Genomic DNA, 19,787 nt, shown 5'->3' with positions numbered 1-19,787 from the left:
CACATTATGTTTCCAGCCTCAAAATGTCACCTTAAACCCACAGAAGGGAGATGGATGAAAACCCACAGTGGCCCTGAAACTCACCAAAGGGGCGGGAGAATACCAGCTGCAAAATCGACTGAGAGGTCTTTAAAGCTCAACACGCTGTTGATGCAGACCTTCGTTGGAGTGCGTGATTGTATTCTCTTGGAAGGCCAAGGGTCTTCTAATTGACCAGGCAGGAGAATTTAAGGTTGTAATCTGAGGTGTAGCTGTAGCACATGACATCTTTGTGAGAAGCCCTAAGAGAGAACAGCTACGCAAATCTTTGAATGGTTTCCTCTTTCTCTGCCACATGAAAATGCATTATGTTTGAAACAAAGGCAACCCAGAAGACTCTGGAATTCAACTTGTCTTCTGCAGTTCATTCTCCAGTTGTGCAAGAAGTGCCCCGTGCTACTAACAGAAGGATTCTGAAGCTTTTGTGTGGGTCGATGGCAGCTGATGGGTGAGATGAATTATTAATTTCACAGTAAGATTCTGCTTAGAGCTTTACCAAATCACTAGTTTTGGAAACCACATGACCCGTCTCAAACACAAGCATTACTTAATGAGTCTAATTAGAAACGTATGTTCACTAAAAACTAGGGCTGGGGTGGGGCGAGCAGTGAAAAAAATGAAGGTTCTCATAGATTAAAAATAAATCCCCAAGGTTAGGAAGAGGAACACTGCGTGGATCTCAGGCGTGGCTTCTCATGTATGTGGATCCCAGCTGCTGGTTTTCATGTGTGTGGCTCCTAGCTGCTGGTTTTCATGCATGTGCATCTAGGTGGGAATAAGTGTGTGTTAAGCCAGGACCATACAGAGGGGGCCATGAGAGAAAGACAAAGGTGCTGTAACACAGGGTGGAAAGAGTAGAACATGGGAAAATGGAAAGGGGAACACTGGATAGGGCTATGAGAGGAAGGCAGTATGGGGATTAAGGACTGGAGGAACTTGAGAAAAGGGAGATCAGCTAAAACTAAGAATGACAGGAAAAAGTCAGCCAGAAGAAATCTACTAACAGATAAAGTAAATAATTAAAGTATGAATTTAAACAGAAGTACCAGACCTAGCAAGATAAAGATGCTCCCATAATGCATAGGTTATTAAAATTCCAGTTCCAGGGGTAGGTTACCTCCTTATTCAGGAAGAGCTCTGAGGTTCCTAAAACAATTCAAGCATTTGTTTCAGCTCTTGGTTATACACCAGAACTACAAGGTAAAACCTTATTTCTAAAGATACCAATTGAGTTGAATTCAGGATGTAGGAAGAAAAGCTGGGACAAGAAGGGGAGCCTTCTTCTTGCTAGCTCACCCACATACTGCTGGGAGGTGCTGTATGGGCTTCTGGAAGAAAAGTATCATTAAATTGTACTCATTTGTGGATCCCACATCACTGTTCAACCAACCAACCTACCAGGTATGAAGAGCTCACTGGTGAAATAGTGGCAAGTCAGTAATGGAGGTAACCAGCCACTCTTGATGGGACTGGAGGTCTAGCTGCAGAAGAGGAGGGAGTAACCAACCACTCTTGATGGGATTAGAAGTATGTCCACAGTAGGGACTAACCAGCCACTCTTGATTGGATTGGAAGTTCATCAACAGGGGGGAGTAACCAGTCACTCTTGATGAGATTGGAAGTCCATCCACAGGGAGGGAGTCCATACCTGAAACTGAACACCTTGCTCAAACCTGTTACTGGTGAGGTAATTGGCCCAAGAGGGAAAGCTACTGCTATTGCTTTGCTAGACGGACAGGATCATCAAACTGTTGCCTAAATAATTATGCTTATATCCATAGGCAAAGCCCCTCTTCTAGCTACCCATGGTAACTACAGTGACTCATAATTAGTCAAATTACTAAGAATATTGTTGAATGCTCAGTTATAATCTACACCACTGCCTTCAAGGCTCTTGAAACATTGTAGAAGATGGGTCAGAAGAATGTAAGAATCAGAGAAAGGGTGAGGATGAGGTTTTGGGAGCATGAAATCCTTTGAGATTTTGCTCCCACCACAGCTCCCACGAGCTGCACAAGACATACACAAGATTCACCCTGTCAACATTCTGTCGTGTTTCAGAGAAGAGCTCTTGAGACTCCACCAGGACTTACAACAGATAATATAAACTAGAGGTAAGGACTCAAAAAGTTCCACTTCCCCTTGAATATCCCTGGGTGAGGAAGAAGAATGTTCTTCAGTAATGAAACCACTGGTCATGCTCCTGTAAATAAGCCTTAGTAGAGGACATTGTAACCATACTGAAACTCAATGGGTTACAGTAAGAGAGACAGGGAGAGAGAGAGAGAGGTTGAGAAGATCAACAGAAAAGGGTAATAGGAAATAAATATGATAAAATTCCTTTTATGTACTATTAAAATTCTATAATGGGACTGATAAGTATGCATAATGAACATATGTTTAAAAACAGCTTATTTGAGCTAGTAACATACTTTGAGACTCTTCAGAGTGAAACTACTAACATGAAAAAAAGCCATTGCTTAGTTTAATGTGTTCGCCAGACCATAATAATGTCCCATTCCTTCTAGTTTCCTGATCCTACATGGCTTGCTTTGCACTGGCATAGAACTGCAAATGGGCATATCTTCTGAACAGGTACAGAACAACATATTCTTAAAATTTATTTCTTCTAAACAGGGTCTAATGTGGACCCAGACTTGAGTCAAACTCATTATAAAGTCAAGAAAGAGTTTGAACTTCTGATCCTCTTGCCCCTACCTATCTAGTGTTGGAATCACAGAAATCTACCCCCATGCCCAGAAAATGTCTTGTGAAACTACAAGAAAGGCTGATATGTGTGGTTTTCCACTCTGAACCATCAAGTTTTGTAGCTGATTTCCCATTTCATATAGGAGATGTTAACACATTGAGTTACTTAGTGCTTGATCATTGTAATTACTACAGTATCCAATTATTATTGTCTTTTCAATAATATTCAGAACAAACTCACAGTTAACTGAGATCACCCTTTAAAACTGTGAGGATGATATCATCCGTTGGAAAGGTATAGTATGAACTTTCAAATGTGAGAGGCTAGCAATAGATAAACGAAGAAGCTTTATCCTACTTGGTAGTGTTATCCACAATACTCATTTGAACAAGAGCAGTATATTTTAAAATTAAATACAATATAAGATATGAAATGAAATAAGCACCATGGTTTCATTTCCTGTTGTTGTCATAAAATAAAGTAATAAAACCTAACAAAATCAACTTAGAGCAGAAAGGGCTCGTTTGGCTCATAGTTTCAGGTTAGTCTGCCAGTTCATCATCCTGAGGTAGACCAGAAGGCAGAAGCTGCACCAACCAGCACATTAAGACTATAATTAAGAGCATGGGGCAGTGGATTCATGTACACATGCCTGTAGTGCCCAGCTCACTTTTTCTACACTCAAACAGTCAAGGATTACCCTGAGAGAAATGTGCTACCCACAATGGGTGGGTCTTCCATCTCAACTGGCCTAGCCACAACAATCCCCCATATTTCCAAAGCCAAAGCATCTAGAAAGTCTCCCATTGAGTCTACCTTTTCAGGTGACTCCATTCATTAAATTTATCCTTAAATTCTATAACTAAAATTAACCATGGGGGTTTTAGAAGATTTTTATATTTGTGATAGCTTTAGGATTGCTCTTTTTTTCAAATTGGTATAAATTCTCAGATGTTTTTAGTCTCTAGGTATAAGATTTTATTCAAAGAAATCCAACCTCAAAACTGAGTTTGGATACTGTTGAAATATGTGTTAGCATTTGTTAGTACATGAATGTAAATAAATAGATTATACGCTAATAGACTAATTTTATATACATTAGGAAAGTGTGTGATGTATAGCTGATGTGGGAGTGTCATATATCAATCTGTTGATTTCATTGATTAAGTAATTAAGAAACTGCTAGGCCCATTTGATAGGCCCACCCTTAGGTGGGTGGAGTAAACAGAACAGAATGCTGGGAGAAAGAAGCTGAGTCAGGGAGTCGCCATGATTCTCACACTCCAGACAGACGCAGGTTAAGATCATTCCTGGTAAGCCAGCTCGTGGGCTACAGCAGATTATTAGAAATGGGCTAGTCCAGGTGGGAGAGCTAGCCTAGAAGAGGCTAGATAGAAATGGGCCAAGCGGTGTTTAAAAGAATACAGTTTCCGTGTAATTATTTCGGGTAAAGCTAGCCGTGGGGGCGGCCGGGTGCTGGGGACGCAGCCTGCCGCTCTTATTACTACAACATATAGCTAAGAAAGTAGGTTCAATTGCATCCCATCACCAATATGTCATTAGTAATTGGAAAAGAAATGAACTTTCTCTGAATTGTGTAAGCACTTCGAGCTGACAGAGCTCAATAACTGTCCCATGATTAATAATAGAGTAACTCTCAGAAATGAGACTCTACTGGCCTGATTTTCCCCAGCACTTGAAGTCTCTCTGGCAGGCAAGCCACCTCGATATATCAAGAACTCCGTTGAAATGTGTATGAGGCATTACACATTTACAACATCCCCCTAAATTCTGTAAAACTTTATTTTAGTCATGTAGGCATTATGTTATGTTTCGATATTTTAACAGTAGTTGGCACGATATATTACCAGAGAAATATGTTAGACAAGAAAAAAGAACAAGGCTTTGGATGATTAAGTTACATTAACAGCTTTCTCTAGCTTTATTTAAAAATTGATACAATAAATGTCACTTTAAATATTTTAAAGTATATTTAATCTAGAGGAGCAAAGGTTTTACCATTTATTATTGAACATGGTATTTCTTAACAAAGTGTTTTTACACAAAATTAATTAGTGTATAAAATAAAGAAAAATAAATGAGTATATACCTCTTTATTGATACTTTTAAGATTTATTGGTACAACAAAGTAAATAAATATAATTTGGATGCTAGTTGACTAATTCTACATACAAGAAAAAGTGTAAATTATTCAGTGTTCTTAATTTTAGTATTTGACCTAACATGTACTGATCAAATTTGTATCAAAAAGATGCCATTTCTTAAATTTTAATTTTCTGGTGTCCCAGGTTATAAGGGATGTGGATCTTTCCTTGGGGGTGTTGAATGCTTCCAGATAATGCAGAGAGACCAACTGATTGATTAGATAGATCCATTCATCTATCAGTCAATCTATCTACCCACTCATCTGCATTGGTTAGTTTTTTGTCAACTTGACAGAAGCTAGAGTAATCTAGGAAGAGGGAATGTCAGTTGAAGAATGGTACCCATCATATTTGTCTGTAAGCAAGTCTGCAGAGCCTTTTCATGATTGATGATTGATGTGAAATACTGTGCCATCTCCAGCAGATGGGCCTGGATTGTATAAAACAGTAAAATGAGCAAGCCATGGAGAGCAAACCAATAAGAAACATTCCTCCATAGGTCCTGTTTCAATTTCTACCTCCAGGTTCCTTTCTGCTTGAGATTTTATCCTAGTTGCTGTTGGTTATGGTGTTTATTACAGCCATAGAAAAACAAACTTGAACACCATCTACCCACTCATTCAGAGATGAATGTTGTATGCCTAACATGTTCAAGGTTCTAGCCCATGTGCTGAGAATACAATGGAAGAAGGGCATAATTTTATCCCTGGCAGTGCATCTGCCTCTGAGAATTATGGGAGAACATAGTAATGGCATAGTTCAGGTCTAGTTTCAGGACTGTACTATTTAGGGTCAGAATTCTGTTTCCAGCATGTTCTTCATAGGTCTTCATTTAGTAATCTCTGTACTTGATTAGGGATTTTGTTTTCTAAGGCACACATGCACACTTCAGTAGAGGGCTCTGTAATTCATGACCTGAAACTATGACATTTTGCTTGGTCATTTTCAGAGAGGGTAATCATCATATTGGTCAAGATAACAAAGCACTATTCCTATGAAGAGATACAGTGTAAGAGTTCCATGGAATAGCAGATGCAGAAGCTCAGAGCATTCTAGAACATTTGTGAATTGGAAATATTAAGTTCTAATACAGGAATATCCCCCCACTGCATTTGGGGTATAGATGTTAAGAATTGAGACATAATCTTGGTAAATTTTTCCTTTGATGAGTATGAAATGTTCTTCTCTGTATCTTTTAATTAATTTTGGCTTGAAGTCTATTTTGTTAGATATTAGAATAGTTACACCAGCTTTGATTCTTGGGTCCATCTGCTTGGAAAATCCTTTTCAACCCTTTACTCAAAGGTAATGTCTGTCTTTGATATTGAGGTGTACTTCTTATATGCAGCAGAAGGATGGATCCTGCTTTCATACCCATTATGTTAGCCTGTGTCCTTTTACTGGAGAATTTACTCCATTTATATATAAAATATTAATGATCAATGATTTTTAATTCCTGTTATTTTTGTTGCTGTTGGTGATGATGGTAGTGTGTGTGTGTGTGTGTGTGTGTGTGTGTGTGTCCCTTCTTTAGGTTTTGTTGATGTGAGATTATCTATTGCATTGTTTTCATGGGTGTAATTAATTTCCTTGGGTTAGAGTTTTCCTTCTAGTACCTTCTTTAGGGCTGGATTTATAGATAGAAAATGTTTACATTTGATTTTGTCTTGAAATATCTTCTTTTGTCCATTTATGGTGATTGAAAGTTTTGCTGGTTATAGAAGTCTGGTCGCTTAGAGTCTGCGTGAAATTTATCCAGGCCCTAATGGCCTTTAGTGTCTTCTGTGAGAAGTGTTTCCAGTTTTTTAGTACCCCATGATAGAAGTAACCTCCAAAATGAGCTTTGAAGTATGGTATTACCTTGTTTAATCAAAGGGTGGAGCTAGCCACTAGTTAACCATAGAGGTCTGGATGTCTGTACAGACAGGAAGTAATATGGCTGGGCAGAGAGAGGAATATAAGACAGGAGGAGACAGGAGCTCAGGATTCAGTCTGAGGTTTTGTAGATACAGTGTACCCCATTCTGTTTGAAGATTTCATAGAGGTAAGAATTGGTTACTGGCTGCTCTGCTTCTCTGATCATTCAGCTTTCACTCCTAATGTCTGATTCCTGGTTTTTATTGTTAAGATCAATTAGAATTTGGGCTACACTGAAGAGGTGAGTGATAGTCACATCATTTTTATTCAGAAAGACAAGTGCAAAATAAAACTTTAAAAGAAGATTTAGACAAATTGCCTGATATTACATGAGTGTGTGTGTGTGTGTGTGTGTGTGTGTGTGATGAGTTTCCAGGTATTGTGAAGATCTAACGTCATGAATGGTTTAATAAACTGATGGATTAAAAACCTGAACAGAGTACTTGGAGGGTGAATGGCAGATGATAGGCCTGCGTAGAGAAAGAAGGTCATTGAGCAGAGTCCCATTACTGGGTCCACATCTTGTCACACCCCCTTCTTGCCTCTACTTTATGCCATTTACTGTTTGCCATAAGGGAACTGCCAGTATTTGCTCCTGTCACTAAAATGCCCTGCTTCACTATGAACTCACAGTCAATGGCACCATGAACTATGAGTTGTTATCTCCAAAAGAAGGAACCAAAAATACACTTTATCTCCTAAGTTTGTTCTACTGTGGATCTGGTCGCAGTAACGGTGTAGTCCAACACAACCTCCTTTTCCCTCGGCTTTTGTGACACAGCAATTTTCTGGACATTCTCCTTTATGCCTCTTTTTTATGTCCCGCTCCCTGAACTCTTTGCAGTAAATGGTTCAAACCTCAGACTTTGAACTTCTCTTTCCTGTTTGTACATGTGACCTCAAAAATGCCACAGCTAAAAGAATTTCTAGGAGTGTTTCTCAGACCTACAGAGAGGTCTGTATGCAACTATACCCTTAACCCATTCTCATGTAGCTAATATCCAAGCACCTGGAATACTTGCCCTGCCAAATCCCTTTCATAATTTTGTCTTTAGCTAGAAATCGGCAGTTATGTCCTTCTATTTCTCAGATTTTATGTGATTTTTCTCTCACATGGCTTTTATCCAGTTTGTTGTCAAGTCTTTCAGCTACCAGCTTCATCTAAAATTGACCTTCCTTATTCATCATCTCTTTTGCAGCTCATTCCACTGGCTTCTTAGATAATGTTTAACTATTCACTTGGCATCTGTTCTCATCCCTAGTACAGGAGACATGGGTGCTACGTTATAGGGCAAATCATGCCGCGCTTCATCATAGAATGATGTAATGGCTGCTAATTTAGCTCAAGGTGAGAAGCGTTCAGTGGGTCCCTGATTTCCTTTCCACACCAGTCAACCCATTGTCATCTCACTGGCCTTATCACACAGGCCTTCTTTCTGGCTTGTTCATCGGCATCCCAATGTCCTTCAAACACTGCCGAAATTTGCCCCACCTGGGACCATTAGCCGCTGGTTGATTTTGTCCAGAAGATGGCTCCTGTCTTCAGCTTCAGGATCTTCATAATGTGCTCCTTTGTCTCTCTTACTGGCTTGTACCCAGACCTCATTCTTTCAAGGAGGACTTCCCAAATCATTCTCACGGCTCTTTTGTTTTCTCTGAAGCACTTGTCATTAACCAACGCTCTGTGTGTATTTACACTACCTCTCCATACTGTAAGACAAGTTCCAAAGATACAGACTTGGGATTGTTTTAGTCACTATTAGTTCTTTGTGGCAGAGTCATTATTTTTTAGACAATGCACATGCGTGTGTGCATGCACACACACATGCTTACAAACATACACACACACAGAGGAAGCAGGCATATTTAAAACTTGATGATTCTTTCTACATAGTGAGCAAGCCCTCGGGATTCAAATTTGAACAAAAAGCAAACAGTTAAATTTTGTAAAATGATGGGGAAAATGTGCCTGCAGATTACATGAAGCTTTACAAAGTTTGAAGCTATAATATTTAAATAGTCATGAAAGAAATTTTATAAATTAGTATCATCTAAGTTCAAAATGTCAGTTATCTGTATAAGTATGATCATAAACATGTTTCAGTGTTTCCACAACACATTTTTTAAGAATCAGGAAAATGGAAAACTGTTTTGGGAGATAGATCTATAATCTACAGAAAAAGTCAATTTCTCACAACCATTAAAATCGCTATAGATCCCCAGGGACTCCAGAGAGGAGCAGCCAGACATCTTGGCATCCATGCAAAATTAGGTATGACAATTCATTAAAACTACTTTTGGGAAAGGATTGGGGGTTTTCTAAATTGCATGGGGGTGAGCATGGGGGGGGGAGTAAAAAGCAAAAACATAAAACCAAACCAAAACTCAACAACCAAAAGGATGAAATCCCAAAACCATGTAAAAAAAAGGATTTCAAGTGTCACAATCCAGTGTTCATTTTTCAAAAGAGTAAGAATGAAGTGTATGAATAGAAAATGTAGCACGTGCCAATGTCCACGCCACTCTCGCTCCATTGCATGCATTAAGAAACTCTGGAGTTCTGCACTGCATCTTCCTGGCAATAACAGTATGTTGAATTTAGGACTGGTTTGTGTGTAATTTAGGAACCCAGTCTTTCATTTTCCTTGAAATAAATGGGACTTATGCCTAATGGCATTATCTTACTGTGAACATACACACAGCTCTATCAACTAGCAGCTTGGTGCTAGGGATAACAGGAAATAACATCTAAGGATGTTGCCTGCATGCTGGAATTCAACACAGAGGAAGGGTAGTGAGGATACGAGGGGAAATGAGGCCCATCCTGCTAGGTGAGCGACATCACTGAGCCAATCAGCCTTGCAAGCAGGTGATTAATTTCATATGCTGCTAAGGAATAGGTTCTCAAAAATGAAAATTTTGAACTTAGATTTTGTGTTCTGCTTTTCAAGCTTGGAAAATAAAGCAGAGATCTGACTTCTTTCAACCACTCCTTTCTGCTTCCTTAGTTTATGTAAGACTTTTGTTAGGCGGTCTGGCTGCAGTTCTTAGTATTTTAACTCTCCATTCTCAGATAAAATCAAATTGGCATGGATCACTAATTTCTTACACATTGAACTTTTGGTAGCTCTGTCTATACAGGGTATCATCAGAAAAATATTTTAAACAGAATATTGAAACTTAAAGAAGAAAAAGTAATTTAGGCTTTGAACAACTTAAGATTTCAACTTTAATCAAAGTGACTACAATGGTCCTCGACACACACACACACACACACACACACACACACACACACACACAGAATGGGTTGAAGTTTGACCAATGGAATCCCAGACAGTACCTTGTAAGACCAAGGAAGAATCCCCTTAAAGCAGTGATGTACATATAGCTCCTAGGGCTGCAGGTTTGGATGATTTGTGGCAGAGGATCAGAAACTGTTTCAACTTTTCTGAAGGGGAACAACAGCATGCTTTAGAAAAAAAATGTACAAAATCTGGTGTTGTCTTAATTCCTGGAAACACCCATTTTCTCAATAAATGTAAAACATGGAGAAGAGAATATTGAATTGTTTATTCATGACTGGATGTGTGTGTTAGTGTGGAAGGGCTGTGTGTGTGTGTGTGTGTGTGTGTGTGTGTGTGTGTACAGGCACGATTGGAATGAAACAAACAGAGAAACACAAATATTCCATTGTTTGTCTTTGTTGACAGAGGGACTGGAGACACCAGGCTCTAGAATGCCTAGGAAGAATTTTTACAGAAATACACGAAAAAAATACCCCAAGGAACCCTCTTTTATCCACACTTAACATTAGTTTCTGCATCTTGGACAAAAATAACTTTAAAAGCACACACACATACAAACACAGACACACAAACACACACACACACACACACACCGCACAAAGGAGTCACAGATTTAAATGAAAACGCTCTTAAAACAGTTACAAAAATGAGAAGCTACTTGGATCCCCCCTCATCTCCATGCATACATCCTCAATTAAAACAATGTCCCTGATAGCAGGCAGTATAATCTGCATTTTATTTCACTCATGAGCAAAATAACAAGTTACTCAGGCCTGCGGCACTCATGAGTGATATGGGGCGTGTAATATCCTTTCCATTGAGTTTCCTATTATTAAGCTTGAAATAAGGAGTTCAGAATTAACTGTGACAATGATTTTATCCAGTGTTGGCATCACCATTAGCTTTTGTAGTTTACTGCTAATAAAAGTTTAAATTTGCTATTACTTCTAATAACCTTCTTGCCACCTTAGCTGTGGAAATTAGACAAAGAACCCTGCTGACATGTGGCTAGTGACATTTTCTGAAGCTATGATGACAACAGTGACTGTTATTTACCAAAAGATAATAAAGCCAAGCCCCGCTGGCCTTGGGCAGCCTAATTGGAAGCACCTGCTCCTGGGGACTTGCAGGGACCATAAAAGAACGAAGTGTAAGATGTTGGTTTCTCTTGATACTGTCACAAGCGTCAGAGATCAGTTTCATAGCAATCCAGTAGATTCTAAAGTAGGAAAAACACTGTGACATGGCCTACAGGAATGAGTACAATATCTAAGTAACTCATTGTCTGGTTAGCACAGACACTCAGATTCACTTAGGCATCAAGAGTGGATCAGCCTGTTGTGTTGTTCACTAGATCTCTCGGGTTATTCATTGGACCTATCCATTGAGATACTGGACATGGTTCTTCCAGATTCATTCCCCTAATTATAGGGCTAAGATTGCTTTCATTCCCCCATACTCTCAGCAGAATTAGTGGATCTCAGGGCATTTAGACTTCTGATTATATCTCAGATCTATCTGGCAACCTTGTCCCAATAAAAATTACCCTAGTAGTGAACATAAATGTGATAATGGGATTCAGAATACAGAGAAATATGATAACGAGTCCAAGGCACTGTCAAGGCATTTGCTCTGAATCACATAAAAATAATTATCAGGTTGGACTTGGAAATGCATGCATGCAGTCATGGTTAGGGCTGGCTCTGGCATGTAACCTTCCGTCTCAGCACATTTTCACTGCGAGTCATACTGTGTCATTGGAGCTTTGGGTGCCTGTTCATTAGGTCACTATGGATGTTCCCAAAGTTCCTCAACGTGGGGAAACAAGGAAAATGTGGGACGCCCTTCTGTATATGTGTTGCGTTTATTTGTTGATCAATAAAGCTGTTTGGGTTAATGGTTTAGCAGAGTAAAGTCAGGCAGGAAATCAGAGCAGAGAGAGAGAGAGAGAGAGAGAGAGAGAGAGAGGGGTAGGTGAAGTCAGAGAGACACCATGTAGCTGTGAAAGCAGACAGATGCCAAGCCTGAGCCTTACCTGTTGACACACAGCCTCGTGGTGATACACAGATTAATAGAAATGGGTTAATTTAAGATTTAAGAGTTAGTTAATTAGAAGCCTGAGCTAATAGGGCAAGCAATATCGTAATTAATATAGTTGCTGTGTGATTATTTGGGTCTGGGCGGTCAGGAAATGAACGAGCAGTCCCCGATTACACAAGGGAAACTTGCCACCCAATTAAAAGCACAACTTTTACAATGCTTTTGTTTTTCTTTTTCAGTTAGTATTTCTTTTCTCAATTTCTTCTCATTTTTACATTATTGAATTTTATTAAGAAACAAATAGCAAAGAAAAAAACCCTTGTTTTCCAACTTGGGGCATCATTTGGGCATCTTCAGTTTGTCATGAAGTGAAAAGCTTGCACTTGACTGCAGCGCTCTGAGCTAGACTAAGCGGTAAGAGGCCTAAGAAGCTGGCAAGCAATTGAGAGCTCCTGAACTCTGAATGAGTTGTTTAGTACAGGGGGCGGAGACCCCTCACGACCCTCACAGAGGAGCCATGGGGAGACCTTTTGTTCTGCTGGTGCCTTCTCCAGGCTTCACTTCCTGGAACACCATAATCACTTCCTGGCAAGTGTTAGGCACACATACATCTTCCCCCTTCCTCCTCACGGTTCTTTATCGTAGTCCAATACTTTACGCTGCTTTTTTCCAGGACTAGATCAGTGAGATAAGATGTACAAGTGCCAGTGCTGGTCAAGAGATGGAAAGGTGTGCTGCGGAGGATGCCCACGAGACCACATACAAAGGAAGCATACAGACCTGGGCAGGAGACCAACTGGTTTATTCATGTTATGACCTCCTTGGTGACCCAGGAAGTATCCCTTATGGCTCTTGTTAGCTTTCCCAATTCCCTCTCAAGTCTAGGAAATGCAACCTTAGCATTCAGAGCCAGAAAGCAATGGTATCGTTCTCTTAATGAGTCAGGGCCTCATTCCCTATGAATGTGAGCTATTCTTCTCACATCTGGGATTCATCTGTTTAACCACAAAATGTCCGTTAAGAAAGAAAGAATTCGGTGGAGAAAGTGATACTCAAGGCCAGCCCGTGTGAGCTGGCTGGGAATTCGGTCAAAAGAGATAGAAAATGACTGCAAATGAGGTGAACGCTGCTGCCGGCTGTATAACGAGAAGGGAGCAAAGCAGGCAGCGTGGTTCGCCCCTGCCCTGACACGTGATACCACATTCTAAAGACAGCTGCGCCAACCTCCTGCATTCAATCTAACCTCGTTGTCTCGCTAAACTCCACCCCACTCTTTTATTTCTTAAAAAGCATCTTAAATTTACTCTTACTTATGTCGACGTGTGTGTGCCTGCTGTCTGTATGTGGACTGTGTGCGTGTCCACAGAGTCTAGAAGAGGGTGTTGTCAGGTCTCCTGAAGCTAGCGCTACAGGCAGGTATGGACTGTTCACAGAGGGTGCCGGGAACCAGTCTGCAAGAGCAGCAAGTGCTCTCAATCCTCAAGCCATTTCTCTAGCTTTGATCGGAAATTTTTGGCTTTAAAGATTTTTTTTTTTTCTATACTGGGGAAGGAAACCAGGACCTCTCACAGTGCACAGGCAATTTCTGAAAGTGATGGGCTTGAGGGGTGGCTAAGGGGAGCAAGGACCTCCTGTTTTAACACGGGGCCTTCATCCTGACATGGCACAACTTAGAGGTGTGAAGTGCTAACAGTCGTTGTCCATAGGACCCTTGTTTGAACACCATCGGTCTCCAGCCACAGCTGTCAGCAGTGAAGCGGTCAGGAGCAGTAGCGTTGCTGGTGTGAAGTGATGTATTTCTAGCTTCTGTCACAGAACTTTGGAAACTACAATTAACTCATAAATTATTTTTGCAACCATACTTACTGTACTAATTTTCATAGCTACCGTAGATTTTATTAATTTTAGGTAACTCTGAATGCTGTGGTGTGTTTGCTGAAATTCCTCATACTAAATAGACCAAAGCGTCTCTAAACTCATTGTTTCCTCTGTAAAACAGGCTGAAAGTGGATGTGGTTTTTTTTTTTTTTCTGGACAATTGTTTGCTCTCTTGTTAACTCTTTAACTGGGATTATTCAACTGTCAATTGCTGAAACCCAACAACAAACAAGAAGGTGTCTGTTACACGCAAACAGCTTTCACCCTGTTAATTGGGGCTAATGAGAGGGCCATTGAACTTTACTCTCCCTGCTTTGTTGTTTGTCTAAATTGTAGGCTGGTGGCATTTAGAACAAGTGATTTCCCACCCCCTCAGTCTTGTTCTTTGCATTGTCTACAAGGACTCTGTTTTCCCTGTCAGGGTCGGCCTATGAGATCACTGGGAGAGCAGCTCGGCTTCTAGCACATGTGAGGGAGATTAGCTTAAGTGAACCGATTCAGTCCCTGGCTCTAAGGGGAACTGCTATTTCTGGTAGAGGAAGGAGTCCCAGATAATTAAGTAGGATTCACTTATCCTCTGTTATTTAAAGACACTTTCTCCTTAAAAGCAAACACACCAGACTTTTCTGGTACATTCTGCACTTCCTAACAACATGGGGTATCTTGTTCCTTTTATCAGCCCTGTGGGATAGGTAGGATTTCTCTGAGAAATGGACCTGGAGCCCCAGCTGCAAAAGGAGCATCAGAGAAGCAGAAACAGAAGGTTGAAGCCAGGCAGCTTTGAACTTGATTCTACTCCACAGTTTCTCTTGTTTATTTGGGCATGTTACTAAGATATTCTGTGTTTTATGTTTTCTTATTTAATTTATGGAATGATAAAAGATTTAGTGGGACTTGGAGTCACCTGTCTGGCTGAGCAAGCTCAGGATTCATTCGTTCATGAAACTCTGAAATTAGGCTGTGTTCCACATGGAATAAAGTTTTAGGAATACAACATTAACAAGTAGCTATCCTTTTTTTGACCTAGTTGTGAAATACCAGGAAAACACACACACATAAAGTGGAATTTCACTGTGCAGTACCTTGTCCACATAGTGATTTAAAGAGGCAGAACAAGGGGAAACTTGACTTGGAGCAGAGAAAGGCAATTCGGAGACAGTGACATATCTGAGATTCAGAAAATGGGGCAAGTTATCAAAGTTGGTATTTTAAGTTAGATTTGAACAATAATATTCAAGAAACCAGTGAGTAATAGCCAGTAACACCAAGAAAAGTCTAGGAATAAAAAATACATAAAGTGTGGAGGGGAAAATGGTTCCCTAAGGTGGCAAGATGTGGTAGGTAGGGGAAGAGATAGGTTTAAGATCACAGATAGGAAAAGGCTAGAAACAGATTCAGATGATTTCGTGATTTGGAATTCTATCTTTACTTTTTTACACAGTTAATTACTTTTATTTTATATGTAAGTGGGTATCTGATTATATGTGCACCACATGCATTCTCGGTCACAAGAGAGCATTGGATTCCCTGGAGTTGAAGTTACAGATGGATGTAAGCTACCACATGGATGCTGACAGCTAATCCTGAGTTCTCTGGAAGAGTTCTCTGGAAATTTGCTCTAAACCACTGGGTCAAATTTCCAGTTCCTATGTTCCCAGTCTTACCTCAGTTCTATATGTGCATATGTGTGTGGGCACATGGGGTGTTAGTGTGTGTGTGTGTGTGTGTGTGTGAGTATATGCATGTGTACATTGTGTATGTCAACATATATTGAAATGGGTGCTTCATATATATGCTTGCTATTTTAATGCTGAATATTCTTTGCAACCAACTTGTGGATAACATGATAATTGTGTTCTAATAAAACCAAAATCCCAACAGGCCTTGAAAGAAGACATTAGTTACATTTTATCCTTCCCTGTACTTTTAAAAACACAGAATGGTCAAGACCAAAAACACTGACGACAACTTTTGCTGGAGAGGTTGTGGGGTAAAGGGAACACTCATGCATTGCTGGTGGGAATGCAAGCTGGTACAGCTCCTTTGAATATCAGGATGATTTCTCAGAAAATTAGGAAACAACCTTCCTCAAGACCCAGTAATACCACTTTTGGGTATATATCCAAAGGATACTCAATTATGCCACAGAAACATGTGCTCAACTATGTTCATAGCAGCATTGTTTGTCAAAGCCAGAACTGGAAACAACCTAAATGCCCTTCGACCAAAGAATGGATAAGCAAAATGTGGTACATTTACACAATAGAGTACTACACAGCAGAAAAATTAATGACATCTTGAATTTTGCAGTCAAATGGATGGAGTTAGAAAATATCATTTTGAGTGAGGTAACTTAGATACAGAAAGACAATTATCATATGTACTCACTCATAAGTGGTTTTAAAACATAAAGCAAAGAAAGCCAGGCCACAAATCACAATCCCAGAGAAGTTAGACAACAATGAGGACCCTAAGAGAGACATACATAGATCTAGTCTACATGGGAAGTAGAAAAAGACAAGATCTCCTGAGCAAATTGGGAGCATGGGGACCTTGGGAGAGGGTTGAAGGGGAGAAGAAGGGCAGGGAGGGGATAGAGAAAAATGTAGACGTCAATGAAAATCAATTTTAAAAAAACCACAGAGACTAGTTCTAGCCATATGACACTGCTTTTGATACAGTTCAACTTTATAACTTGCCTTTGATGAGATAAAGTGAAGGCAAGAGACAGGGAGGAGAGAGGGAGAGAGAGAGAGACAGACAGACAGAGACTGAGAGAGAAGGGAAGGGAAGGGAAGAGAAGGGACAAAAAGAGAAGAGAAGAGAAGAGAAGAGAAGAGAGAAGAGAAGAGAAGAGAAGAGAAGAGAAGAGAAGAGAAGAGAAGAGAAGAGAAGAGAGCAACCAAACAATCCTGCTGTGCAAAGGTTGGTGGCAAGCCACCTCAGTCACTTTATTTATCTCTGTGTGAATAAAGCACCCTCGTGGTCTCGAAGAATTGTAAATATTTCTCCAATGATTGGGAATTTGCAGAGAATACTCTGTTAGTAGGTGACTTTTCACACTTGAGTTATTACAAATTTAGATCCAGAGATATATGAATAATGGATAGACAGATAATTTACCCATGTATGTGTAACATAAGACCTGGATTCTGCATTGAATGCACATTTTCCAGCCAATGGTATCATTTTCCCGAATGAAGATATATAAATTTGCATATTTTATGTGAGATCTGTGATGTTGTAATCTTTCAGCCCAGAGCAGTTGATTACAGAAGCCACAGTGAAAACATTTAGGAAAAAAATTCAAAACACGAAAATAACATAGCCCGTATCTAATAACTAACAGATTTAAGTGCTTACAATAAATATCCTCTTTAAATGGTATGGTTTTTTAAAATATAACCTACGGTTCATAAACATTTTAATCCTGTTCTGGAAAACATGTGGCTGAAATTTTTATAGCTATAATACATTATTTTAAAATGTACTTTGCGATCTAGAGCTCTTAAAGAAAACCTCACTTTTCTATTGTTCATATATATATATGATTGTTCATATATATATATATATGATTAGAGTATATTTCCAAAGTCTGACCTAAAACCAACATGGACAGGGAAAAATGGAGGATTTGAGCAAGAGATTAGTCTTTCTCCCTCTGGGAATGTTTTCACAGCATTTATTGTAGTGTTGGACTTGCTGAGAAGTCTATAGCAGAGGTTAGCAGATACCTCCATCCCATGGGAGCACTTTGTCTAATTTCACTTATTTTAAAATCTTTGTGATTTGAAGCAACAGCTTCTATGATGCTTACAGATATTGTTTCCCTGAATTCACATTTTAAAAGGTTTAAAACTCTCTTAACAAAATCCAAGTCTATCATAAATATGATAAAAGCTATATTTTTATTCTAAAATATATTTTAATTTTAATTTTATGCTTGGGAGGAGCATTTGTCGATGTTCAAGCTACCTGCAGAGGCCAAAACCAGGGCCTGGATGTTCTGCACCCGGGCTTGCAGGTGGTTGTGAGATGCCAAGCAGAGGTGCTAGGAACTGAGCTCAGGGCCTCTGCTAGAGCTGCGTTTGCCTTTAAGCACTTGAGCCATCTCTCAAGCCTCAGTTTGCATGGAGACTTCTGCAGCAGCCCCCCCCCCCCCGTTTTGTCTTGCTTGTCTCCATAGTTGTAGACCATGACTGTATTGCTGATTCCGTGAGTAGCGAAGAAATCTAAAGTAAATACAACTTTATAAACAGTGTTGAAAGGACCTTTTCCAAGTTGTTCTTCTAGACCGTGGGGAATTTAATTTCTTCCTCTGTATTATAGCATTGATAGGACTGACTGTGAATCTGGAATTATTTTCTTCATCCTTCTTTGGTGGTAAGCCAATGGGAAGCAGTGGTGGGAAAGTGGAGGGCATGAGAGAGGAATGAATTCCCTTGGTGTTACAGCTCTAAGTGCCTTTGGTGGTTCTTTTACCATTAGCCAGAGGTCCAGGAGACAGACCTTTCTTCAAACTCAGAGTTCATCAACTCTCTGAACTTCCCTTCCTTTTTGAGCTTCAGACTTGGATTAGGGAGGGGCTTTGGGCATGGTGCCTCCATTCTTCTTGCTTCATCTCAATAGTGCTCCATCTTTTGTGCCTTGATTAAACTATCCCTTCCTTGAATTCTGAAGAATGTGTCTTTGCTAAAGCCATAAAATGAAGATATATGAAGAATATATAACAAATTTGTCACAGAATAAGCTGAAGTTAGTTTCCTGTATCTCTATATACCACGGTAAGAGTGTGATAATAGAGCACAGGGTATTTGCGAGAAGAAAAGACTTAGGGGCTATAGAATATCAACATGATGCCAGCTTCAGCCCTTGCCATTCAAGAGAGATGTGCAACTGGCGCTGATTTTAATTGAAAAGCTTTTTGTTTCTGTCTCAAAATTTTATTTTAAAAACATGATTGATAATTTTCTTACGTAAGGGCGTGAAGAAAATTAATAATTTAACAAACTGACCCCAGGTGAATAGAAAGCCATCTTGCAGAGTATTTTATGTATTCCCAGTCTGATAATGGAAAAATCCTGGACATCTGAGGTCTGTGCTTAAATGACAAACACCATCACTTAACGACTAACCTCTGACTTAATATATTTGGGGGTGTTGTTCTGTTGCCAGTTGGTGCCTCATTCCTTGCTTCCTTCTTTCTAGGTCTCTGGTACTGCTTTCTACCATAAGTCAGAAATGAATTTTTTAAAATAAGCGCTTGTACTTTGAACCATAAAACAAAATTTGAAGCAGAAATCAGAGGAAGAAGGTAAATTACTTTTAGTGCTCTGCAAAGAAACTTTAACTTGGCTATTTCCTCTTGTTTTGAAGCTCTGAAAAATCAATACAGAAACATATCATATTCTGAAGGCAGGTCAACTGTGCACTAGGTGTTTTTAACAGTTGGCTTTGAAGGGGATGCTTATGCCCCCTTGACATGAATCTACAGTTCTTTGCACTAAGTGTCCCCATGAAACTACATTTTTGCTCAGGCTATCCATCTCAATGGTTATTACTTTTTACTGTTCCAGGCCCCTATCTTCTATTATGGATTCACTGATAGATCAATATGACAGAGGCAAGATAAAAGTCAGTTAGCTGTACATGTCTATTATGAACCTGGAAATCCAGACACACATTTTTCCTGACAGAAGCCAGGCACATAACTGAGTCATTACGTGTCTGGGT

The sequence above is a fragment of the Microtus oregoni genome, unplaced genomic scaffold, assembly GCF_018167655.1.
Source record: "Microtus oregoni isolate MIOR12 unplaced genomic scaffold, Mior012 000000F_ref0000247, whole genome shotgun sequence".
Lineage (NCBI taxonomy): Eukaryota > Metazoa > Chordata > Mammalia > Rodentia > Cricetidae > Microtus > Microtus oregoni.
This window is presented reverse-complemented; position numbering follows the sequence as displayed.